General features: G+C 35.0%; 1 protein-coding gene across 2 annotated transcripts in view; it reads left to right on the top strand.

Moving 5' to 3' along the window:
- The window catches only part of PIK3CA (phosphatidylinositol-4,5-bisphosphate 3-kinase catalytic subunit alpha), a 78,807-nt gene that overhangs the window by 2,341 nt on the left and 49,823 nt on the right, over positions 1-26,643 (top strand). Inside the window, exon 2 of one of the 2 annotated variants that reach the window (XM_025878467.2) lies at positions 8,044-8,235. The exons of the other annotated variant lie outside the window; for it this stretch is intronic. The gene's annotated coding sequence lies outside the window, so the exon portion shown is untranslated. The remainder of the gene's footprint in view (positions 1-8,043; positions 8,236-26,643) is intronic. 2 annotated transcript variants of the gene reach the window in all.

Genomic DNA, 26,643 nt, shown 5'->3' with positions numbered 1-26,643 from the left:
CACATGTAAATGCAGAACAGTGTTTTTATATAAAGCTTTAAAATTTTAAATAAATTGGATATAGCATGAAAGAGATGTCACTCGATACAATACTGCACTTGAACTGAAAGATTACTGCATGAATGTGTATATTCTCATGGGGCTGGATATATGTAAAAGGGAGACTAAAAGAACAGTGACTTTGCCTGGCTCTGTGTATGGAACAGTCCTTCTGGAGGCAGAGCTTCCTTCCTGTCAGGATAAGATCCTCTCCATCCCAAATAAGTAGTCCCTTAAAAACAAAACAAAACACCTAAGTTTGTAAGTAAAATACTTGTTAAGAAGATAGGTCATAATAACATTTTTCCTAAAACAGTTTGTGTGTAACTTTCCTGATTAGAGCCCTTTACTGAACAGTTTTAACATTTGTTGTTACCATTAAAGGGCATTTGCTCTGTTGATCTGTTTATTTGAAAAGGGCTAACTTAATCCCAGTTGATCTCTTTAGTAAGTAGAGTAGCATTAAAAGGATCAGTTCTCTATTTTATTATTTTAATATCTTGAATTCCAAAATAGGTGTGATTCTTTAAGTGAAATGTGTTCCTTATGCATCATAAAAGATCTCATCTTTGGTAAAAATATTTATGATCTTTAAAACTGCAATTTTAGCAGCATAAATCATGGAATATTGTGGTTCATATTTTATTAGCAGTTATCAAGCTGTTTTCTTAAGTGTTGTCTTGAGTTACAGCAATCCTGTAGGCAGGCAGTATTACTATCTCTGAGAAATGACATGTTAATCTAAGGTCACAGGTGTCAGGTGACAGACTCATTGACAAAACCAGTGTTTTCTGACTCATTTTACTGTATCAAGCTACCTCTACCCTGCTTCATCCTAAGGCCCAGAGAAGTTAATTACTTAAGATCACCTTTTTCTTTATTTCCAGTAATAAGTATATATTTTAAATTCCCTATATAGCTTAAACAGTAGTTTTCAATCCTGGCTACACATTAGAATCATCTAGTTAGCTTTTTTAAAGCACCAGTACCAGGGTCTCCTTCCCAGAGATTCTGATGTAATTGGTCTGAGATAGGACCCAGACATCTGTGATTTGTTTGTTTGTTTTAAAGTTCCCCAAGTGATAGTAATAGATAAGATTTTAAAGCTCTTTCTTTCAAGGACCTGTATGATTTGGTCCTTGCTTGTCTCTCTAGGTTCATTTCTCCTCCCACAGCTTCCTTGGCCTTTCCCTGATGTCTTGTGCAAATACTCTTCCTGAAATATTTGCTCACTCCATACCTCTTCCTTAACTAGCTGACTCCTACTCGTCTTTCATACCGCCTCCTTCAAAAAGTCTAGTCTGGGTTAGGTATCCCTGCTTCCTGTTCCCATAGCATCTTGTATTCCCACTGTCATAGCATTGACTCACTGCATTATAATTGCCTATTTATTTGTTTGTATCCTCCACCAGGATAAACATTCCATGAGAAGGATAGGGAATCCTTCTATTTTATATACAGTTGTATTCTTATTGCCAAGCACAGTAGCCAGTACATAATAGGCACTTATTAACTGAATAAATAAGTATATTGGCAACAGATTTCTTTACAACATGTAATAATTTACAAATACCAATTAAGTTTTTATTCCTGCCAAATACATTTAATATCTTTGGTCACTAAAAATGTATATCTCTGAACTTGACATGCATATAATTTCATTTGGAGAGTCAAGACATTATAAATTATGTATAAATTATACCAAGCATGACTCAACCCCAAACACACACAGAAGCAAAAATAAGGATCATTATTATGCACAGAACTGCACTGAAAATCAGGAGACTTGAATTCAAATCCCAGTTTCACCAGAAGCATTAGGTCCTTAGGCAAATCTCAATCTTTTTGGGCCTCTGTTTCCTCTTCTGTAACAGAAAGATTGTACCAGGTGCTCTACATGCTCCTCAGTGGTCTAGCCTTAAAATCTTATGAGTACTGGGGTCCCTGGGTGGCTCAGTCGTTAAGCATCTGCGTTCGGCTCAGGTCATGATCCCAGGGTCCTGGGATCGAGCCCTGCATCAGGTTCCCTGCTCAGCGGGAAGCCTGCTTCTCCCTCTCCCACTCCCCCTGCTTGTGTTCCCTCTCTCGCTATGTCTCTCTCTATAAAATAAATAAATAAAATCTTTTAAAAAAATAAATCTTATGAGTACTAAAAATACTGGCTTTGGAATCTGAAGCTCCTTGGTTCAGTACCTGGCTCTTACAGTTACTGGCAGGATTACTTTGGACAGATTTCCTAATCTGTGTAATGGGAGTTATTACTATTCAGTAGACTTGTTATTGTTGAATTAAATGAAATATAGATCCAAGAGAGTTTTTGTCCTGTATCACTTAATAAATGTTCATTTCCTTTCCCCTTAGGAGGTGTTAGATCTCATGAGTGGACTTATCTGAGATAACAGAAGGACATAGTTAATGTAATCCTCTTTGCCACTTTGCTAACTGCTAGCATCACAGGTGTGACTAGGGACCAAAACCACACTGGCTTTTAATTTCATGTTTTTAGAACCCCATTGCACTGTCAAACACCCAGGTGTTAGCCTACTTGGGAAGTAATTGTGCCTAGAAGTTTCAACTATGACAGGATATCAAGTGCCAAGCTATGAATACACCTGTAATAAATAACATGAAGGAGGAGAGAGTCTGGAAACCTTATACCATCTCCAAAGATAAGTGAAATCAGACTTGACCATTCCAAAAGAAGGAGACAAATTAAAACTAAGGGTGATTTATAAAAGAAGACCCAGAAATTTTGGTGAACTCTTGTTCACCAAAGCTTAAAATTCAGGGATCATTATTTAGTAATTTCTAGGAGCTATAGAAAATATACCTCTGGTCAGGACCAAATCCATAAGATAAAATTGCTCCTGATGTCAGATTAGCAATTTCAGATATCAACAGACTGAAATTATTGATATTTCTCTCTATTTGGGAGCCATGTTTTTAAATATGTAGTTATCTTAGCTTTTATTTAGTAATAGAGAGTAACCTTACATGCAGTGTAATAATACCTCTTTGCTGAAATTTCTTTCTTTTTTTTTTAAGATTTTATTTATTTATTTGAGAATGAGAGAGGGAACACAAGCAGGGAGACTGGGAGAAGGAAAGCAGGCTTCCCGCTGAGCAGGGAGCCTGATGCGGGGCTTGATCCCAGGACCCTGGGATCATGACCTGAGCCAAAGGCAGACACTTAACGACCGAGCCACCCAGGCGCCCCTCTTTGCTGAAGTTTCTTGATACCAATTTTATTTTTATATAAATCAAATTGGTGTGCCTGAGTTTTCCCTTAAGTTTATGTTTAAAGTGAATTTTAAGGCACCTGGGTAGCTCAGTCAGTTAAGCGTCTGCCTTCGGCTTAGGTCATGATCCCAGGATCCTGGGATTGAGTCCCACATGGGGTTCCCTGCTCAACGGGGAGTCTGCTTCTCTCTCTCCCTTTGCCCCTCCCCCTTGCTCATGCTCTCTCTCTCTCAAAGAAATAAATAAAATCTTTAAAAAAATTTTTAAAATAAAGTGAATTTTATTACCAACTATATTGGGGAAAAATACTATGATAAAAATTAAAAATTGGAGAGGAGAAACTAAAATGTTAGGGCATAAAAAAGAAATACTAATACTTAATACTTCACAGAGTGAAGTCTGAGGATTCAACTCGAAGGCTTGAGATTTCCATCACTGGAAAAGGTTATTAAACCGTAGATATATCAATAATGTTTTATAGCTCTATCTTATTCACATTTAATACTTTACTCTGTGAACTGATTGATCCTTGTTAAGGAATTTTTAGGTGCTCTTTCTCCCTCTCCCCAAATGCATAGTTTGGGGAGTTTAAAGTTAAAATGTGCCAATAAAGAATTTGTAAGTTTATAATAAATATGGTAGCTTAGAGCTTTTTCAAGTTTAATATTTCTTAAGGTGAAGCTATTTTTAGTGTAAATATAGACCTCTGATATAGAGGACTAAGGGACTAAATTCTAGTCCCAAACTGCTACTTTGTGTATGGGGAAGAAGAGGCAGATACATCAAATTTTTGCCTCTTTTCTCTTCATTGATAGGATAGGAATTGTATTATGTTGCTTGCTAAGTAACTTATATAATTAGATAATTTAAGTGATCCCAAATTACATAAAATTAATAAGGAAGAATGTATTCATACTAATAATTATTCTAAGTTTATATCTACTACAAGAATAACATATTTCATATTTAGCCCAACAATTACTCATTTCTTCTATATTATTTTAGTAGCTACCTTGATAATTTCACAAAATTGTCATTTATTAGAAATTTTTAGTAACTTTTACCATATACTCGCAATTGTTACGAAGGAGTCTTTGTATCAAAGCCAGCATTACCATTTGAAATAAAGGTGGGATTAAAAAAAATAGTGAGAATTCTTACAGATCCTACCTATCTGGTACAGTTCAGATTTTACTTTATTTTATTTATTTATTTGACAGAGAAAGAGACAGTGAGAAGAGGGAACACAAGCAGGGGGAGTGGAAGAAGGAGAAGCAGGCTTCCCGCCGAGCAGGGAGCTCAGTGCGGGGCTCGATCCCAGGACCCTGGGATCGTGGCCTGAGCCGAAGGCAGACGCTTAACAACTGAGCCACCCAGGCGCCCCCAGATTTTAAATATTTGTGTAGTGGAAGTCAAAAAAGTCAGTGTTGTGATTTGAAAAAAAGCTGCAACAGAATAGAATCATATACTCTGATCATAATTTCTCTTGCCAAACTCAGTACTAACTCAGGAGTTAGTAAGACTCAATGGAGAGATGCATCTTACAAAGTTCTATAGAAATTTAAAACAATATTATAAAGATGATTTTAAGCATAAATTTTTTAACAGGAAGAAACCATGTTCATTCTTGTTATCTTCAGTACCTAGCATAGTACCTAAAAGTAAGTGGCCAATATGCGGCACAATTGAGAATCAAAATAATTTTCTTATCTTTTATCAGTGTGTAGCTATATACTTTAAACTATCTGAAAAGTAGGTAAATTGCTCTGGGCCAGTTTTAGTTGATCATTTATTGAGTACAGACCTGAAGTATATCAGAAACACTTTTCTGTAAGTTGTTAACTTGTTAACTAGTTGCATATTTCTATTGCTATTTGGAGATATTTTTAACAAAGATTGATAGGTTAAGGAGAGGCTGTGTGCTATGGTGAAAAGAACTTTGGATTAGGAATCTAAAATCTGAATTCCACATTAAACTATTGTTTGGTTTTAGATCCTGACCTTTTTGCACTTGTTCCTTTTACCTACACAATTTCTAATGTTCTTTACAATTCCAAAATTCTGCGAGATTCCTAGTATTTTAAAGTCTGTTTTGGGGGGGGCGCCTGGGTGGCTCAGTTGGTTAAGCATCTGCCTTAGGCTCAGTCATGATTCCCAGGGTCCTGCTCAGCGGGGAGCCTGCTTCTCTCTCTCTCTCTCCCTCTGCCTCTCCCCCAGCTTGTGCACTCACTCTCTCTCAAATAAATAAAAAATAAAATCTTTAAAAAAATAAAGTCTATTTTTTATTTCAGAGAAAAGTAAGTAAGCCATTCCCTAAAAAGTGAAGACAGTCTGTATCAGTTTGTTGTATTTTCAGAAACTAAAATCTTTTTGTCTGCCTGTTTATAAATTTGCACATATTTGAAGTCCCTTGTGTGAAATTCTGTGGCATAGACAAGCTGCCATCAGAAAAGAATGGACTGAAAAGATTTTTTTTTTCTTTCTGAAACCATCAGTGACTTAGGAGAATCAAACTTACTGCAGGCGTGGCCATTTTGGTTACTGGCACTGAGAACAGTTGAATGACTGACAAGCATTGAGAGTAGGTCATCCACTTGCACACCAGTTGCCAGGGTTATGAAGGCCAGCAAACCTGTCACAGCACCCTTAATAGCCACTGGTCACCATCCTTACTTGTTAAAGACTTCTAGGAAAGTATGTTCCACAATTTCCTTTGGTGACCCATCCCACTAGATGGTTTTCAGAAAATGTGTTTTTAATCTTAGGAATAAAATTCCAGAGGCACAATAAGCCTCTTTTTTTTTTTTTAATCTACCCTTTTTGTGCAGACAAATATAAGGAAAGATGACAAAAATCATTGTTCTTGATTGGGAAGCATTAGTATTTATGCTACTGATTTGTTTCTGTAAATATTCAAATTACTCGCCTATAGGGTTTGAATATTTTTTAACTGGCAAACTATTCAAGTTATGAGATATTAGTGTTTTGTTTTTTTTTTTAATATTTTTTATTTGTTAGAGCACGAGTGGGGCAGAGGAGAGGGAAAAGCAGACTCTCCGCTGGGCAGGGAGCCTGATGCGGGCTCGATCCCAGGACCCCGAGATCATGACCTGAGCCGAAGTTAGACGCTTAACTGACTGAGCCACCCAGGCGCCCCTATTTAGAGTTATTTTGAGTATGTATTCATTTTTCAACAAAGCTAAGCGCATTTCTGTGGTTTATTTTTCTTTAGAGATCGTACTTTTCCAAGTACTTTTTTGATGGACTTATTGCAGGTCTAGACCTGAAAGTACTATTGCATTTTGAAACAGTTAACTGCCTCTAGCTTAAAAGTGAGTGAAGAGTGTGTGTGTGTGTGTGTGTGTGTGTGTGTGTGTGTTTTCTTTAGGAGGTTAGCTTCTTGGCAGGTGCAAAAATAAAAATCTTGGAGTTTTTTGCTATGTGAGCTACTATTCTGTGAATATAGATTTGTAGAGCACATCATCAATATAAAGCATCATTAATGGGAAAAATTGTGGGGGAAAAGATTGAAATTAGGACTACTAAAGGCCAATCTGAAATCAAACCATATATGACAGAACTGTGTTTCATACTGTCATTTTTTTACTTATCATAAATATTAATAGTAATAACATCATTTTAAAGTTATTTTCCATATGAACATTTTCTTAAAATCTAATGGCTATTATCTGCATTTGAGACTCCAATAGGCAGCATCTTAATATATTTATGAAAGAGATATTTGTATTTTTTCTCTAACTGTATAACAGTTGTAAAAGTTGAACATGACTTTCCCAAAGCAGCTTCTATACTTGATAATTATAATGGTAGTAACACTCAAAGTAGTTTGGAATATTAGTAATACAGTAACACTATAAAATTAGCGTGGAGACTGGTTGTTTGTTTTCTCTTCACTAAAAATGACCAAATTTCAAATTTCTTAGTGATATTATGGGACTCCAGATTTCTTCAAAATCACTTTGAATAATTTTGACTAATTCTTTGCAATAAAAGGCAGCATTTTTTACAGCCATGTTATGTTCACAGGCACTATTAATGTGTAGCTAAATGTATCTACTAATGTACAACGACTGAAGCACAGCAAACATATGCTGTGGTCTTTTTTGTTGAGTATAAAAATCAGGTATATAAATTAGTACATTTCTCTTGCAAATAATCTTTTCCCAACCAAAATGAGGGTAAGTAATTTGACAATAGGACAGAGTATTTGAAGTTAGGACAGTCTTAGAATATCCACAAAAGATGGTCAGTGTACTTACACTTCTTTAATTTTCATTTCTTTCTCCAAGATATATGTCATAATGGTTAAGAACATGGGTTATGGAGCCAGACTATTGAGATTAGTAGTTTTGTAGCTTAGGGCAAGTTATTTAACCTGTCTGGGTTAAATATTCTCTGGGTTAATACACATTTCCTTGTTTGTAAAAGAGGGATGGTAACAGTACCTACATCATAACATTGTAACGAGGATTAAGTGACTTAATAGTTAAAGCATTTAGAACAGTGCCTAGCATGTAGTAAGCACTCAATAATATTTATAGGCTCCTTGAGAGCACAAACTATGTCATATTCATCAATTTATTTGGGGGCTTTAACATTATGTAGTGAATTGAATTTTGTCCATTCAGAGGATTTACTAATGGATCTAGTCTCTGGAGAGTGAACAATAAGGTTGCCTTCTAACAAGCTTCTTGATTACTGCTTGCTTTTTGTTCTGTTACAACTCTTAAAATTTCATTCTAGCTCTAGGAACCTGAATTCTGTTTCATACCTACTCCTAAGAGAAGTCAGCATATGGAGATTTAGCTTGAGAGGAATGAGGTTTTGATGGACGGAAGATACCAAGTAAATGGATGTACATTTTTCACATCTAGTCTGATCTTCTTATGGATTATTTTTCCCTGTGAATTCCTGGAATCTCAAAATCCCCAGCAGGTATCTTAATAGCACTCTGCCATTGAAGCGGTACTTGTTTCAAGCTACTAGGCATTTCTTTTCTCTGTCCTCCATGTACTAAAGACCATAGTTGTGTCATATTGTCACATATTCCCTGCATTATATGGCTTTTATAGAAGTCTCGTCATGTTTTAAAGCTGCTTATATCTCTCCCATTACACTTGTTATGTGTATCAAAATCATACACAAAAAGAGTAAATACTGTGTTTAATATACTCTTTTGTATATGATTTTGATACCCAGTTTACACTCATTGGAAATTGTGTAAAACTAGAAGTTATTTATGTGAAAATAAGGAAAGCAACCATGTGTTTTGATTTTTCCATGAGTTCAGTCTCTAATTCTTTGCCTTTAATTACTAAGTTACCTATATAGCATCATTGATACAAGTTTTTGCAGCATTATCTTGTGGTACCTTATATAAGTGAGACAGACTGGTAGTTCATATTTAAATTTTTGGTAAATATATGTGTTTGTTTTCTCACCTTCTACTTTTTAGCAATTTAGACTTCTCTTGATGGTCCCACACCGTAACTTATTCTTCTCAAGCTGATGACCCCATCACCTGTCTCTCTCATACCAGATTGATAGTAACAATAAAATCCATGTGCTTTTTAAAACTATATATATATATCATTATTATTATTAATTTATATGGAGATTGGTTTAGAAAGGATCTATAATTTTGGCACAGTTATTCAAAATTTTCATTTTTACTTTTTAAAGAATCATTAAGCATACTTCTATGTATGCTTTTTTTATACTTGTAAAACTCTATAGAATTTAATCTCTTTTAAGGAATGGTATGCTTAATGAAAAAAACAAAAACTGAATAAAACATGGCAGTGGACTGCTCTAGTACTGACCAAGAGTTTATTGCCGTACTATGTGGTTATGATTAACCTAGGCACTGAGGTTAAGATTTAACTACTTATTTTAAAATGGCATCATGGAGAGTCATAGCTGACTACCTGTGTGAGAAAATTTCCTTGATTTTCTAAATGTATACTTTGAGTTACCTCAAACCCAAACTATAGTATCATGAATCTGGGAAAGAGGAATATTATGGACTTAGTATATGTTATCTCCCTTAGTCCTCACAATAACACTTCCGTACACATGTAGTCTCTCCACTACACACAGTAGGAAACTAAAGTTCCACATCTAATCAGTACAGTGGAGTCTCATCACACTTAATTTATGTGAATTCAACTATATACACTCAGCCAAAAGTAAAATCATGACAAAAGTAATCATTTAAATATTGCAGTCACATCCCGCTACTGAGCTTTTGTTTCAAAATAGTATGAGATTAAAGATGTGAATCTCTTGTCACCTCACCTGATCTCAGTGTGTAGGTATGAACATCTCACAGTGTTGAGTGTGATTCTGTTAGTCATACGTAATGTTCGTACAACATGGCTTCTAATGCCAAACCTGTAGTGCTTAACCAAAGAAACAGCAATCTATTCCAGTGCTGGAAGAGAAACTGCTATTTTAGACTTGCCGAGCAATTGTGTTGATTTCCAAGATGACCTGCAGATATGGCCACAGCAAACCACCACCTATACGTGTACATCCTCTCTGGTACATACATGCACATGCATAAACCCACACCCTTTTAAATACATACATTTTATATATTGCACATATAATTTTGTTATGTGTTCTAGATTGCTGTAAATAGATTTTATCTTTATGCAAAATGTTTCTGTACAAGGTGGTATACAAAAAATGTGTCCATTGTAATTTATGGGTGATTTAAGAGATTTTTTAAGGAAAATTTTTACTCTCTACATCCAGACTGTATTTTTTGCCACTGAAAACCCAGAGTCTAGCACACTGCTAAGCACAAAGTTTATTGCATCACTGGGAAAAAAATCTTTAATACTTAGCTACTTATTTTTTAAATATAAATATACATGCAGTGATCATATTTTCTCAGCTCAAATTTTGAAGCTTTTGAAAAATCTGCTTCATACCCCAGATGAATTAGTCTTAAGTCATTTCAGAACAGTATGGAAATAGAATATTAGAAATTACAGCTATCTCACAACATCTGGTCCTGATGTGACCACTGGACTTAGCGTTACTTATGTTTCTTTCCTTTCTCCCATCTCTTCTTTTATATGTATATGGATGGATTTGCTAAAGGAAACTCTAGCCGTACTCTGCAGAACTATTTTATGAAAACTCTTGAGTGGGTTTCTGCTAACTCTTGAACCTAGAGAAATGGAAAAACTAAAAGATAGGACATATAAATAAGGGGACAGATCTACATGTTACTCTAACCTCCTTATGTAATACTCATTCCCTTTGTACAAACACCCACTTTTTGAATGTCCTCTCTGATCTGTGCAGGAAGGTAGAACTTCCCCTAGAGCCTTGAAAAGAGAAAAGTGTACTCTGCGCTGCCATCTGCCAATCTTTCTAGCTGGCCAGAAGATAAGACTACTGGGCCAGGAAGACATGATCTCTCTCACACTGGGGGAGAAGAAAGGGTTGGCGCAGTGAAATGGGACATTTGCTTATAATTCTAGATCAGAACCAGAATATCTAACTTGCCTGCCAACCACGTGACTCTGAACAAGCCACTTAGGTTTTATGAGCCTGGAGAGTTATCACTAGATGGGTAGTTACTAAAAGAGATATTTCTAGGATGCTGTGTCCCAGAAATGAGCTTGCGCAAACTTTAAGAATGTAGAACTCAAATAAGCAGCTATGAATAAGATAGAAATAAAAATAATTCAACAGTACATTAAGTCTTCTTTATGATTATCAAGTATCTAAGAATGCAAAGATGGCTAAATATGAAATTTTATAATGCATAGGTCAATGAATCTGATAAGGAAAATAAACATACCAGCAAACATGGAAAAGAAATTAATTTCCTTTTGTCTCTTTAAAAGCCAGGAATGAAGAGAAATTTCCCTAACAAAACATATCAAACTAAAAGCTAAAATAATAATTGATGGTGAAACACTACAGAAGCAATGACTATTAAAAACTCAGAAACCCATTATCACTACATTATTAACATTCTTCAGGAAGTTCTGACCAATATAGTAAGACATGAATTGAACAAAGAGGAGTAAATACTGAAAAATTGCACAATCCCATTTTTGATGTGGTATGATTACATTCCAGGAAAACCCAAGAGTCAGCTGAGAAGTTATTAGAACTAATAATATAGAGTAATTAGATTTAAGGCAAATACTTTAAATTCAGTAGTTCACCTTTATAATAGCAGTAGTCATTCAGAAAGTATGGTAGAGGGACGCTTGGGTGGCTCAGAGTCCTGGGGTCGAGTCCCACATCGGGCTCCTTGCTCTGCAGGGAGCCTGGTTCTCCCTCTGCCTGCTGCTCCCCCTGCTTGTGCTCGCTCTCTCTCTCTCTGACAAATAAATAAATAAAATCTTTAAAAAAAGAAGAAAAGAAACTGAAAACTACTGGGATACAGGTGGGGGCAGGGCGCGGTGCAGGGAGAAGAATATCGTGTGCCTGAATGGGAAGTCCTAACTATTACAAATACCCATTTTTCTCAAGTTAACTTACAGCTTTAGCAGAATTCTGATTTTTTAAAAATGTGTTTGAGAAATTAATAAGATGATTCTTTCTTAGTTTTGTCCAAGAGACTAAAGAGGAAAAAATGAGATAAGTGAAAAACCAAGAACAGTGACAGAGAGCTAACCACTATAGCCCTAAGAGATATCAGAACATACTATAAAACTATAATAAACAAAAGAGTTGGATACTGACATAGCATTGATAGTAAAGTTGGTAAAAGGGAATTGAGATCTCAAAAATAGATATGCTAAATATAATAAAGGAATCCTCAGAAATTAGTAGAAAAAGGAAGACATTCAGTGTATGTTTTTGAGAGTGTTAATTAGTGTTCAAAATAAATTTGAATCTTTATGTCATCTTATATACCAAAATAAATTCCAGGTAAATTGAGGAGTTAAATAGAGTAAATATTCTTATGCTAGTCTCATAAGATATTTATGTGGATGGGGGAATACCTTCCATAGTTTAAAGAACTGCTTGCCACATGAAGGACTCATGAAGGAAAGTTGATTACATTTGACTCAGAACATTGACATTTATTATGTCCTTTTCTCCCACCCCTCTTCCCCCAGTACTAATGAACAAACTGAAGATGTGCAGAGCAGGATTAGAAATTTGTGAATATGTAGCAGACAGGTTTATCTCTAGTTTATTTGGATCAAACCATTTTATTGGGGGGCTTCAGGGAATGAAAGGTTGAAGGGCTGGGAGACCAGTGAGATCCCACGTGCTCGGCCAGGCTGAGATCTCCCCAGCTTCACAGTTGCAGAAAGCAAAATGTTTATCTTTAAATTTTAAAGTCTTTCTACAAATGCTTTCAAAAGCACCAAGTCATTGTACATGAACGAGCAAAGAACTTGAGAAAACAGGTTCATTTACTAAAGTGAAAATAAAAGCAAATGGGAAAATGTTTCTCCCTGACAGATAATCAAAGCAGGGAAACTTTAAGAAGCAGTGATATATTTTTACTTTTTGAGTTGGCAAGAAATTTTTTCTATTGTTTTGTTGCTGATGAAGGTACCATGAAATGTGCTTGTTCATATATTTCTATTGGCAGTCTAAACTGATTGAACCCTTTTGGAAAGCAAGTCAGGAATTTTTGTGCCTTTAAAATTAAATACCTTGTGATCCCATAATTTCATTTGCAGCATTATATATAACAATGAAAATTTTAAAACAGCTTAAGTATTCTATAAGTAAACTGCTGTATCTCCCATAGAAATAGGTGGTTTAGAACAGTGTTGTTAATGAAGAATTTACAATAGTTTGAGGAAATGTTTTTGAAGTGAAAGCAAGATAAAAATCATTATATTATAGGGGCGCCTGGGTGGCTCAGTCGTTAAGCGTCTGCCTTCTGCTGAGGTCATGATCCCAGGGTCTTGGGATAGAGCCCCACATCAAGCTCCCTGCTCTGTGGAAAGCCTGCTTCTCCCTCTCCCACTCCCCCTGCTTGTGTTCCCTCTCTCGCTGTGTCTCTCTCTGTCAAATAAATAAATAAAATCTTAAAAAAAAATCATTATACTATATGAGCACAACTATATAAACCAAAGAAACAAACTAAAATATTCATAGAAAAAAAGCTGTAAGAGAGAACATCAAAAAAGGGTAGTAATGGTTGTCTCAGATGCCTTTTTCACTGTTTTGTTTTCTTTGTTCATCCATACACTGTTGCATTTTAAGTAGGCGCAGAGCACAGTCCTGGATCTTAATAGACACTTCAGTCAGTATTTAAGTGAATGAATTTCTATAATAAGCATGAGTTACTTTTACATTAAAAGAAATATGAAAACAATCCACATCTAAGTTAAGAAAAGGAGAAGTGTGGGAAGTGCTCTAGAAAGGAACCTGATTAATAATATCTTACACTTAGATTTCCAGTTTTCAGTTTTATTTCATATGATCCTTTTAATAATATCATTACTTGCTAAGTTAGAAATTTCTGTTAACCTTTATTCTATCCTGCCTGAACTACCAAATCTGACTAATCACCAAATCTTGGGTGTTTCTTTATTGGAGAAATGTCTTTTGATTTCATTTTCACCTCTTCTCATAGTCACTGCCTTATTTTAGTTTTTTCGTGTTTCACTGAAGTACCCTGACTAGTCTCTCCACTTTACTTTGCACACTGCTGCCAGAATTATCAGACATGTAAATAACTAGCAGAATTTCATGAATGTGCTATAATAAATAGATTCTGAGGAAGAGAACAGGGGAGAGATTGACACTGCTTCCACACTTGCCAAAATATCACTCATCCTAAAATACAAAATTGATCTGCTTAAAGCTTGGTAATTCCTTGTGGCCTACATTGCTGCTTCTCAAGCTTTGGGTGTTTAAGAATCATCAGGGGGATTTGTTACGATGTAAATTAGACTCTAAAAAATCTGATTCAGTGCATTTTTGGGCCTGGGGACATGCATTTTAACAAGGCTTCCTACTCTTGGTCCTTTACATGTGATCCCAGGACAGAATTTTGAGGAACAATGATCTTGGAATAAAGTGCAATCTCATTAATTTACTATCATTATCACAATTTGGCACCAATCTACTTTCCTGTATGGAGTTTCTGTACGTTTCCCTCACTGTACACGTTGCAATCTAGCCATTATGAACTGCCTCAAACTCACCTCGGCCTTTCTGAACTTCTGTGCTTACCACGCTTGTGCTCAGAGCCCCTGTCGCGGTGGCTGCTCCTACCCAATAACTTCGTTACCTGGCCCACTGTCTTGAGCTTCTGTGTAATCTGTGTTAAGTATTCCTGGACTCACTCTCCTAAACCAGAATCAGTCTCTCCCTCCTCTGTTTTCTGTAGCCTCTCTTTCTTACACCACATACACACTGTACTAAGTTTTCCTTGCTTATTTGCACATCTGTCTTCCTTCATAGATTATAAGCCTTTGAAGTCAGGGATGTCATTTTATTTATCTTGTACCTCTAGCATAAGCCTGGTGCATAATAACTGCTTAATAAATGTGTCATATAATTAACAATCCAATGAAGAAGACAGGGAAGGAGTGATTAGTCCCATTTTTCAGTGAGGAAAATGAGGTCTTAAAAAGTTAAGTGTTTGCTTACTGTTACCCAGCTTGTAAGTATATATAGATTTGAGATTCACACACTCAAGATACCTGGCTTCTTTTCTGTTTTGGTCCTTACAGTTAAGGTAGACTGTCACAGCAAAATGAGACACAAACACACCCCCTTTTTAGCTCCCTCCACTCATTTATCAGTTGATCATGTTTGGGGCAGAAGGTGTTTTAATAAACTTTCTCATCATATTCATTCTTTATAAAATAAAACCTATTCCTCCAGAGCAAGAACTGATTACTAGGTATTAAACTGTTTGTCTTTCAGTTTCATATCCAACCTCCTGTGCTCTACTTTGTGATGCTTACTTGTATCCCTTGCAGAAACCATATTATAGTACCTAATGGGGTTTCCACAAATGCTGGTTTAATTAAATTCAGCTGACATTTATGCAGGTAACATTTTATTCTGCAACAATTAAGACAAAAAGCTCTATATGTCTTACATATTCAAGTAGGTTTCCACCATATTTTTTAAAGCTCCATTTTCATAGTTTAAATGTGTTTAGCCTTACCATAGACTTCAGTCTTAAGGTGTTGATGGAAATCAACCACCAGCTGCAAAGTTCAGATCCAGTATGCCATAGAATACATGTAGCTATGGCTTGAACCAAATGTTAGCAATGAAATATTTAGTAGCAACTGTTCTTTTAAAAGAAACATTTTAGATAATTAGAGTCATCTTGTAATATCCTTTTTTTTTTTAAGATTCTATTTATTTATCTGACTGAGACACAGCGAGAGAGGGAACATGAGCAGGGGGAGTGGGAGAGGGAGAAGCAGGCCTCTCGCAGAGTGGGGAGCCCAATGTGGGGCTCGATCCCTGGACCCTGGGATCATGACCTGAGCCGAAGGCAGACGCCCAACGACTGAGCCACCCAGGAGCCCCTAGAGTCATCTGGTAATATCCTTATACCCAGCTGTCAGCTTTTTACTTTTTCTGCCAATATTTCTGGAACTGAAATCAAGAAAATGGAAATTAGGGTACCATACTTTGAAATACATTAAACACTTGAAAAACTGTTATATCTTATAAAGATTTCCAAATAGAGTTCCTCAGTGTCTCAAAGATATTTATAAAAAACAAATACCTATAATAACCCCAATATTAAGCTGAAATATATGCATTGGTAAATAATAGGAGCATTTGAGAATTGAAAAATTCCCTCTATGAATAGCCACTGGACTTGAAGATTATTAAAGTAAATTTGAGCATTTTAATTTCACTTTGAAATTTTGTTTTTTCTTAATTTTGTTACCATGTTTAATCAGCATCTCACTATCCTTCCATTCTCCCTTTAGCTTTTGTCATCTTTCTACTTTGAACATACTCAATTCCCCATTTTCTGTCACATCAACTTTCAGTAATAGTCCTGATTCCACACAATGTTAGACAATGATATTACTCCACATTTTTCCTTTCAAGTCTTCTACCCTTTCACCACATACTATATAATTTTTACATTGTCAAGTAATGGTAACATTTACATTCTGTATTATAACCATACTTTAACCCACTTATGTTTTGACTATAGGTAGATTTTAATAGTTGAAACATACTATTTACATGAATGTGATTATGTAAAAATGTTTTATTCCACAACTAAGTAGAACACTAGGATTAGATTTCTTTCTCTGTGTTCATCATGAACCATACAAAGAATATTTTTAGCATTTCAGTCACATGGTTCCTCTTTTCATACGCTCTACAAATTGCTCAAAATTGTGCTGTTTTGTTTCACATTTTGAGCACAATTTTATTGTATATTTGGGGGGCTTTTCCCTAAAGTTTCCAGTTGCCTTTTTTTCTATTGTGAAAATAATCATATACATTCTTCATGTATGTGTCTTTAATACTAGGTAACCTCTCAATTCCTTTATCTGCTGCTTAGAGCCAGTTGTATTCTTTGTCTTGAATATTTTTTACTTGGGCCATATAGATTTCATCTGCTAGCTTGGGTTTATTACTTCTTACAATTGATAAAACTTTACTCTAGAATTGCTTTTTCTTATTATTTATATTGTTTGGTCACTGGGTCAGTTCCACCATTTCTGTATAGGATATTTTCCTCTTTCTTGACCTCCATCTTTGGTTGGCTAGAGTAATATATCAGGTGCCTCAGAATCAGTTCATGGAAGTAAAACCCATGGAAATACCTTTATTTTTTCTTTACACATGATACTTGCTGAGTATAGAAATCCTGGTCAAATTATTTTCCAACAGACTTTAATTACTGCAGAGTTTTTCACTACTGATTATTTTTTAGTTTAATTCCAGTGTAGTTAACATACAGTGTTACATTAGTTTGAGGTGTACAGTATTCACTACTGTTATTACTGATGAGAATAGTGTTGCCAGTCAGGTAATTGTTCCTTCACATAGTACTTATTTTCCCCTGTGAATGCTTTTAGGCTTTTATCTTTATCTTTTTTGTCTAGTATGGAGGGTTTTGTTTTTGTTTTTTGTTTTTTTTACATTAATCCACTCAGTTGTCTCTTTTAATCTAAACACGAAAGTCTCTCCAGCTCAGATGCTTTTTATTTCTTTAATTTTCTTTCTCCATTTTTCTCTTATTTCTTCTGGAATAATAAATGTTTGGTTGTTGGACCTCTGATTCATCTTATATATCTGTTTAATTTTCAATATATTTCTTTTCACTCTGTGTTTTAGCAGTTTTTTTTAATTTAAAATCCAGTAGGTGAAATATATCACTTAATTTACCTTTTATTATGAATAAAGATGTGTAATTATCATATGTTTTTTGGTCACTTACATTTCTTTTTCTATGAACTTTGAGTTCATATCCTTTTGTCCATTTTTTATTGGGTTGTTCCTATTTATACTGCAGGGATTTTTCCCATTGTCAGTTATATGAGTAGCAAATAATTTTTACTAGCTTATCTTTTGTCTTTGCCTATGTTAGTTTTCCCCTACATGAAGTAATTTTTGTTTCTTGTGTAGTTGGATTTATTCATCTTTTTATGGCATCTTAATTTCACTTAGGAAAGACTTCCTCACATATATGAAGAAAGATCATCTCATGTTTTCTTATAGTACTTTTATGTTTTATCCTTACATTGTGATTATTATTCTGAGTAGAATTTCTTTCAATGTAAGGTGTAAATAGGGAACGCACTCTTTTCTTTAAGTGTCCAGCCAGTTTTTCCAAATGGTCTTTTCCCTATTGATTTGAAATGACACCCTTATATAATACATTCTGTTTCTATTTTTAAATTTTCTGTTCTATTGATGTGACCTGTTATGAGCTATATCTTACTATTGTAATTATTGTGCTTTTATAATATATTTTAATATCTGGTAGGACTAGACCCTTTTCTCTCCTTTCTTTTTCCCCCTCCCCTAATTTCTCCTGGATTTTGTGCTGTTATTTCTATTTTTATTTTTGAACATTAGAGTCAGCATGATAAATTCTGCACACACAAATCATACTAGTATTAATTGGTATCATGTTAAATGCATAGATTATTTAAAGGAGAATGGACATCTTTATGAACTTAAGTCTTCCTATCCAAGAATATATGTTTTTTCATTCCTTCAAGTTGTTTATGTTATGCAGGAACATTTTAAAGTTTCTTTATCTTAAAGCAGTAAAAATTAAACTTTCCCCCCCCTCCAAGTAGCTAGTCATTTCTGTCAAGATCATCTGTTAAATAATACATCCTATTACTTAGAGATTCTGGTTTTTTTCCCAGACAAAATTGCAGCAACTACTTGGGTTCATTTCTGTACTCAGCTCTGTTCCCTGGATCTGCATCAGCCAATACTATATATACTGTTTTTTTAACTGAATCTTTAATGTCTGTTAAGGCTAGTGTCCCCCTCATTATTCTTCTTTTAAACATTCAGTATATTAAAAGCTATTATAAAACTTCTTACACTATATTAAAGGCTCTGTCTCACACACACACAAAGAAAACCACAGACCTGCCTCACTTCAGGGATTATTTATCTTAAATAAAGCATTAACTAATAGATTCATTAGTTTGTGAAAACATACACATGCACACTCCACAATCAAATGGCATTTATGCTAGAAATACGGTGGATCATTTTAACTTTAGGATATCAGTAACACACATATGCACATACATTGTCTCCCACAAAAACACACAACCTTAGTAAAATATGAATAGTAAGCTATTCCTTGACATATTAAATAATATGTATCCCAAACCAGAAACTTCAGTCAGGCTTAATAATCAAAGGTTCACACTCCATTCATGTTATGAATAACAAGGAACAATCAATAACTTTTCTCATTTGTGTTGGTGTACAATACTAATGGAGTTAAACAAGGGAAAGAAAATGAGTATAATAAAGGAGGAGACAAATTATTATTTGCAAATTTTGGTTTCGAATTTGTATATCCATTTCTATCTCCTAACTTCCCAATCATATCCTACCCTCCAAAGTAGAGCCAGTGTTAAGAGCATGTGACTAATTCTAGGGGGGAAAATAGAACAGGATAAAGGAAGGTATATTTACATATATTTTTAATCCATATTTTATTAGTATAGAGTTATAATCAACATTTTCTTTTTAAAAATATATTCTGAGTCTACCATTATATTCCCTTTTAAAATTTGTGTTTAATTTTCATCATTAAAATAATTGGATCTTCCAGTAATGACAGCATGATGAGGTTGGGTGATTCTCCTCCATAGAAAACAGATATAAAAATGTTAGAGTGAGTATAATAATATCAGTGAAGATATATTGTAAAACAAAGAGTGATACTAGATATACGGAAGGACATTTCATAATTATAAATTATGAATTTATACATACATATGTATGTATACATATGTATACATGATTTTCAGAAAATACAGGAGTAAAAAATGTCACAACTCATTTTATCAGGCCAGTATTACCCAGATACCACAGCTAAATAAAGACATTGCGAGGGGAAAAAAAAAAAAAACCAGCATACAATATTCCTCGTGAACATAGACACAAAAATCATTAACAGAATATTAGGATATTAAATCTAGTAATGTATAAAAAGGATAATACACCATAGTTATATGGGATTTATCCTAGCAATGCAAGGTTGGTTTAACTTCCAAAAATCAATTCAATGTAATATACCATGCTACTAAGATAAAGTTGAAAAACCGTATGACCATCTCAGTAGATGCAGAAAAGTATTTGACAACATTCAATACAAACTCAAAAACCCTCAGCAAAGTAGGAATTAAAGGCAACTTCCTTAACCTAATAAAGGATGCTTAAGAAAAAACAGTATACTGGGGCGCCTGGGTGCCTTAGTTGGTTAAGCGTCTGACTCTTGATTTCAGGTCAGGTCGTGATCTTGGGGTTGTGATATCAAGCCCCGAGTGGGGCTCTGTGCCCAGTAGGCAGCCTGCTTGAGATTCTCTCTTTCCCTCTCTCCTTCTGCCCCTCCCCGGCGTGTGTGCACACTCGCTTGCTCTCCCTCTAAAATCTTTTTTTTTTTTTAAAGATTTTATTTATTTATTTGAGAGAGGGAATGAGATAGAGAGAGCATGAGAGGGGGAGGGTCAGAGGGAGAAGCAGGCTCCCTGCCGAGCAGGGAGCCCGACGCGGGACTCGATCCTGGCTCTCCAGGATCATGACCTGAGCCGAAGGCAGTCACCCAACCAACTGAGCCACCCAGGCGCCCTCCCTCTAAAATCTTTAAAAAAAAAAAAAAAAAAAAGATTCTCTCTCTCCCTCTCCCCTCCCACCCTCCCCACGTTAGCTCACGCTCTCTCTCAAAAAAAGGAAAGGAAAATACTTCATGGAATGATTTTATGCATTTCCATTTAAGATCAAGACCAAGGTAAGGATGTTTACTCTCACCACCTTTATTCACCATTACACTGGAGGTCCTAGCTAATGCATTAAGACGAGAAAAAGAAATGAAAAGACTTACAGAATAGAAAGGATGAAGTAAAACTGTTATTGTCAGGTGACATGTATATAGAAAGTTGTAAGGAATTTGCAAGAAAAATAAAAACTAATAGAACTAATGTGAATTTAGCAAGGCTGTAGAATACAAGATAATAAGAACTAATTGTATTTCTATATACTAGAGATGAACTATCCAAAAATGAAATTAAAAAGTAAAAACAAAACCACAGGGCGCCTGGGTGGCTCAGTTGGTTAAGCGACTGCCTTTGGCTCAGGTCATGATCCTGGAGTCCCTGGATCGAGTCCCGCATCAGGCTCCCTGCTCAGCAGGGAGTCTGCTTCTCCCTCTGACCCTCCCCCCATCTCATGTGCTTTCTCTCTCATTCTCTCTGTCTCTCAAATAAATAAATAAAATCTTTTAAAAAAAGAAAACCACAGTAGCATTATATAATTACCTTGAAATGAATTCAACAGAAGATATGCAAAACCTGTACACTGAAAACTGCAAAGTATTGCTGACAGAAATTAAGACCTAGATTAATTGAGAGATATACCATGTTTTTGAATTGGAAGACTAAATGTTTTTAGGATGGCAATTCTCAAAAACTTTGATCTATAGAGTCAATACAATCCCAATCAAAATCTTGCTAGTCTTTTTCATAGAAATTGACAATATGATTCTAAAATTTATATGGAAATGCAAAGGCATAAAGTAGCAGAAAAAAATTTTAAGCACAAAATCTGAGGACTTAAAGTACCTGATGTTTAGACTTGCTGTGAAGCCACAGTAGTCAAAATGGTTCAGTATTAGCCTAAGGATAGACATATAGATGAATGGAAGAAATTTGGAGTCTAGAAATAGAGCCATACTTAATAGGATAATTGATTTTTTACAAAGATGCTAATGTAATTCAAGGGGGAAAGAATCTTTTCAAAAAAAGGTTCTAGAATGACTAGATGTCCATTTGGAGGAATTTAAAAAAAGATCCTTAACAAGGTCTTCACACCAAACCCCAAAATTGATTCAAAATGGATCCAGACCTAAACATAAATGCTAAAAATGAAAACATCATGCTAAGTGAAAGAAACTAGACACAAAAGAATACATACTGAATGATTTCAGTTATATGAAATTCCAGAATTAGAAAAATATACAGTGACAAAAACCAGATTAGTAGTTACCTAGGACCTGGGGTAAGAAAGGGGATTGAGGATTGACTACAAAGGGAGAAAATTTTGGGGATAGATAATAGACTGTTTTTAACTTGATTATGGTGTGATTTTTCACAACTGTTACACACTTACCAAGACACACTGAACAGAATTTTAAATTACCTCAAATAAACTGAAATAAAAATATAATCATGTGATTTTAAATTACTACTGAAAGATTAATGTAAAAGTTTACTACTACTCCTTCCTCCCATTGTCTCCCCTGAACTTGTCTTGCCTTATGTAATTCTTCAGGAAAACCACTTTCAACTATTTCAGCTCATATTTTCTAGCTTATAATAATAGGGTATGGCACTATCTCTTGGTCCACCAATAATTGACATTCATTTCTTCTTGTAACATGATTTTAACTCTTTTTATGCCTTATTTTGCCTTATCTCACATCCTAATTAGTTATTACTGGTTAAGTACATACTAGTGTTTTCATTATTACGACCATATAAATATTATTCAGTAATGAAGCAAATAGTGCATATGGTTATAGCTTTTCTGGTTTTTATTTTTATTAATTACCTCATTTAAAAAATTTTTGCTTACTTACCATTGTTATCTGAGTTTCTTCCCACACACTTCAATCCATCTTTGTCATACCTTTCACCTGTGAGATAATTAGTTTGGTTATTTTCCTAAGATATCCTTCCTAGAGTCTTCGGTTTTTCTGATTTAATCTTCACTGCTCCCTAGGTCTCTTTCACAGCTGTTATCATAAGACTTCTCTTTGCTCTCATCCTGGAAATTCCCTACACCTGCTTCCTGTGTTGGAGCCTTGATTTCCTGTGCCCCATACCTTCATGGTTTATTCCCTCATTTACAGGAGCATATCCTCTAATGGCTTCCTGAAAAGGGATAACTGAGAGGTAAATTTTTTGAGATTTTACATGCCTGAATATGTCATTTTCTACTCCTACCATTATGTGATATTTTAGGTGAGTGTAGAATTCTAGATTGAAAATCATTTTTAGGGCGCCTGGGTGGCTCAGTTGGTTAAGCGACTGCCTTCGGCTCAGGTCATGATCCTGGAGTGCCGGGATCGAGTCCCGCATCGGGCTCCCTGCTCAGCAGGGAGTCTGCTTCTCCCTCTGACCCTCCCCTCTCTCATGCTCTCTCTCTCTCATTCTCTCTCTCAAATAAATAAATAAAATCTTTAAAAAAAAAAAAAAAGAAAATCATTTTTACTCAGAATTTTTGCAGTGTTGCTCTACTGCCTTCTAGCTTCCAGTTGTGCTGTTTAGTAGTCCAGTGCCATTCTGGCTCCTGATCTTTTAGTTATTTTTCTCTTTGGAAGTATTTATTATCTTCTCTTTGTGCCTAGTGTTCTGAAGTTTTAAGGTATTGTATTTTTCATTTATTGTGCTGTGCGCTAAGTAGGTCCTTGCTTTCTGCAGACTTAACATCCTTCAGTTCTTGGAAATTTTCTTGCCTTACTTTTTGATATTTTCTCACCTCTGTTTTCATTGTTCTTTCTGGAATTCCTACAAATCAGGTATTAAACTTCCTGGATTTCTTTTTCTGTATTTTTACCTTGCCCTCCTTTTACTCATCTTTTTCTTTTTATTCTGCCTTCTGGAAAATTGCCTTGACTATAACTTCAAACTTTTATTGAACTTTTTTTCAGCTTTTATTGTCTAATTGTTCTATTCTTACTGGTTCTTCATCTGGTTAGTGATATACAATATTTTCTCTTAGACTATTTTAGTTTCCTTGATATTTTTTTCTGTTTCATCATTCTGTTTCTTAGCACTCCCATGATGTTTTAGTCTCTGTCCTTAATATTGGAGACTTTCCTGAAATGCATAAAAGTCCTTGATGACATGTCATTTATATTTAATCATCATTAAAAGCTGTTGGAAAGTGGAGTTTGAGGGCAGAACTCTTGTCTGTTGGTGGACTGTGCTGTAGGAAATCCCTAAATGTCATGATCTTTCTCTAGGTTAATCAGTTTTGGATCCTTTTCTGGGGAAAATTTACCATCTCCTATGTAGACCTGCTTGTGTTCTAGAGCTATACTGAAGAAAGGGGCTTTGAGTGTCATTAGACTTCATGTAATCTTCTGGTTTTAGTCACAGCTTTACCCTTATCTACTTCTGTGTCTATTTAAACCCAAAGTCAGTTGGGTTTAGTTTTTCCAGAAACTGCACCTTCTGATTTCTGAAGGATTGGGAAGTCATTGACTGTACTAGGTGGAGTTAGAGACCTGGAATGCTAATAGTTCCAGGTATCTCCTAGCCCCAAACCTTTCTGAGGTTCTGTGACAATTGGCTTCCTTTTTATCTTTAGGCACTTAATTTAATATTCTTCATCTCATTTATCATCCTTTTTTTTTTTTTACCCTTTCTATATATTATGGTTTAGGGTGACAATTTTCTAGCTTCATCAAAGAAGGTGTTTTTCTTACTCTCCTTATTTAGGAGTGATTTGGGGCACAAAGGTCTTTACACTGATATTTTGAAATCAAAAGTCTGTTCCCTCCCTTTTTATAAACACCCTGCTCTGTTGCTCTTCCTTGACTCCTTACTGTATTTTGGTGATCATTTCATATCAGTACATACAGTTATATCTTACATCTTAATAGCTGCATAATATTTCATAAAATGCACTACTATAATTTACATAACCATTCCCCTATTGATAGGTTATTTCCAGCTTTTGCTTTCATGAACATTGCCTCATTAAATATTCTTTAACCTACTTTTTGGTGAATTTTTTACAAACATATCCATATAACAAATTCCTAGTGGTGGGATTGCCTAGTCTAAGAATATGTACATTTTAAATTTTGAATCATTTTGTCAAAATTGTCTTCTAGAAAGTTTACATTTCCACCAACTTTCTAAGAGTACTATCTTTGTAGTAATGGGTTTCATCAAATTCAAATGTTTTTCTTTTTTTTTTTAAGATTTTATTGATTTATTTGCCAAAGAGAGAGGGGTGAGAGAGAGAGAGAATACAAGCAGGGGGAGCAGCAGGCAGAGGGAGAAGGAGGTCCCCTGCTGAGCAAAGAGCCCAATGCGGGACTCGATTCCTGGACCCTGGAATCATGACCTGAGCTGAAGGCAGATGCTTAACGCTTAATAAGCTTAATGTTTTTCAATCTGATAAGTAAAAAATGGAAATATATCATTGTTTTATTTGTATTTTTAAATTATTTTCTCGAGCTTATCCCATTTAAATTTCCTTTTCTGCCAACTGTATTTGTACTGTTTTCTTATTCATATTTTTTCTAATTGACTTGTCTGAGCTATTTGTAAATTACCCCAAAAAATTAGCCTTTTGTCCTATGTATTACAAATATATCACCAGTTTGCCAGTGGTCTTTCCATTTGGTTTGTGGTACTTTTGCCAAACCAGATTTTTTACTTTTACTTAGTCATATTTATCCACCTCTTCCTGTATGTCTTCTTGGTATTATAATGTTAATATATAAAACAGTTTTCCTTTATATGAACAATAACCAATTATATAATGGAAGAGAAGAACTCATTTATAAAATTAACAAAAAGATCACTTATCTAAGAAATAAACTTAGTAAGCCGTAGCAGAATTTACATGAAGAAATCTTTTAAGACTTTTAAGAAGGCAAAGATTTCTTGGACAAGACATAGGAAGTGCTGATTATAAAAGAAAATGAGGTAAATAAGACTTTATCAAAATTAAAAATTTGTGCTCATCAAAAGACAACATTAAAATGAATAGATATGCCACAGAATGGGAAAAAATATTCTCAGTTCTTATAAGTGACAAAAGAAGTTATATCCAGAATATATAAAGAACCTCTGAAGTCAATGTTTAAAAAAAATCAACTACCTAATATAAAAATGTGTAAAGACACAAACAGACATTTCACAGAAGATAAACAAATGGCCTATAAGCACATGAAAAAATTTCAACATCATTAGTCATCAGTAACTGCAAATTAAAACCATAATGTTTTTATATACCACTACATACCCACTAGAATAGCTAAAGTAGAAAAACTGATAGCACTAACTAGTTATGAGGATAGAGAGCAACTGGAATTCTCATTTATTGCTGGCGGGAATGCAAAATGGTCAGTCACTTTGGAGAACTGGTAAGCAGTTTCTTACAAAGTTAAACATAACATTTACCTTATGTATTTGGGAGGTCACCAAGACCACCCCCAGGTTCAGTGGTTTACTAAGAGGACACATAGGACTCTGTGTAATCGTGCTTATGACCATGGTTTATTACAGCAAAAGGATACAAACCACAGTCAACAAAAGGAAAAGGTGTATGGGGAGAAATTCAGGGAAGATTAGGTGCAGGGTTCCAAGGGTCCTCTTGCAGTGGAGTCACAAGATACATTTAATTTCCCCAGCAAGAAGTTGAGACAACATGTATGAAACATAGACAACCAGGGAAGCTTGTTAGATTCAGTACACAAATACTTCGAGGCTGATCCCTCTGCCCAGTACATACCCAAATTCCAGAAGGCAAGCAGCTATTTAACATAAAACATATTGTTTTCATAAACAATTCAGGCACAGTGAGTGAGCCACTTTTATCACGTAAGGGGTGGAAAGTCTTTCAAAATCCATGATCCAAGTTCCCAGACACCAACCAGGGGCCAACCTTGCAAGCAGGCCT

Source organism: Callorhinus ursinus, unplaced genomic scaffold, assembly GCF_003265705.2.
Source record: "Callorhinus ursinus isolate GAN/ISIS: 27379988/994484 unplaced genomic scaffold, GSC_fseal_2.0 scaffold1, whole genome shotgun sequence".
NCBI classification, from domain to species: Eukaryota; Metazoa; Chordata; class Mammalia; order Carnivora; family Otariidae; genus Callorhinus; species Callorhinus ursinus.
Note: the sequence above shows the minus strand (reverse complement) of the source record. Positions and strands in the feature narration are given on the sequence as shown.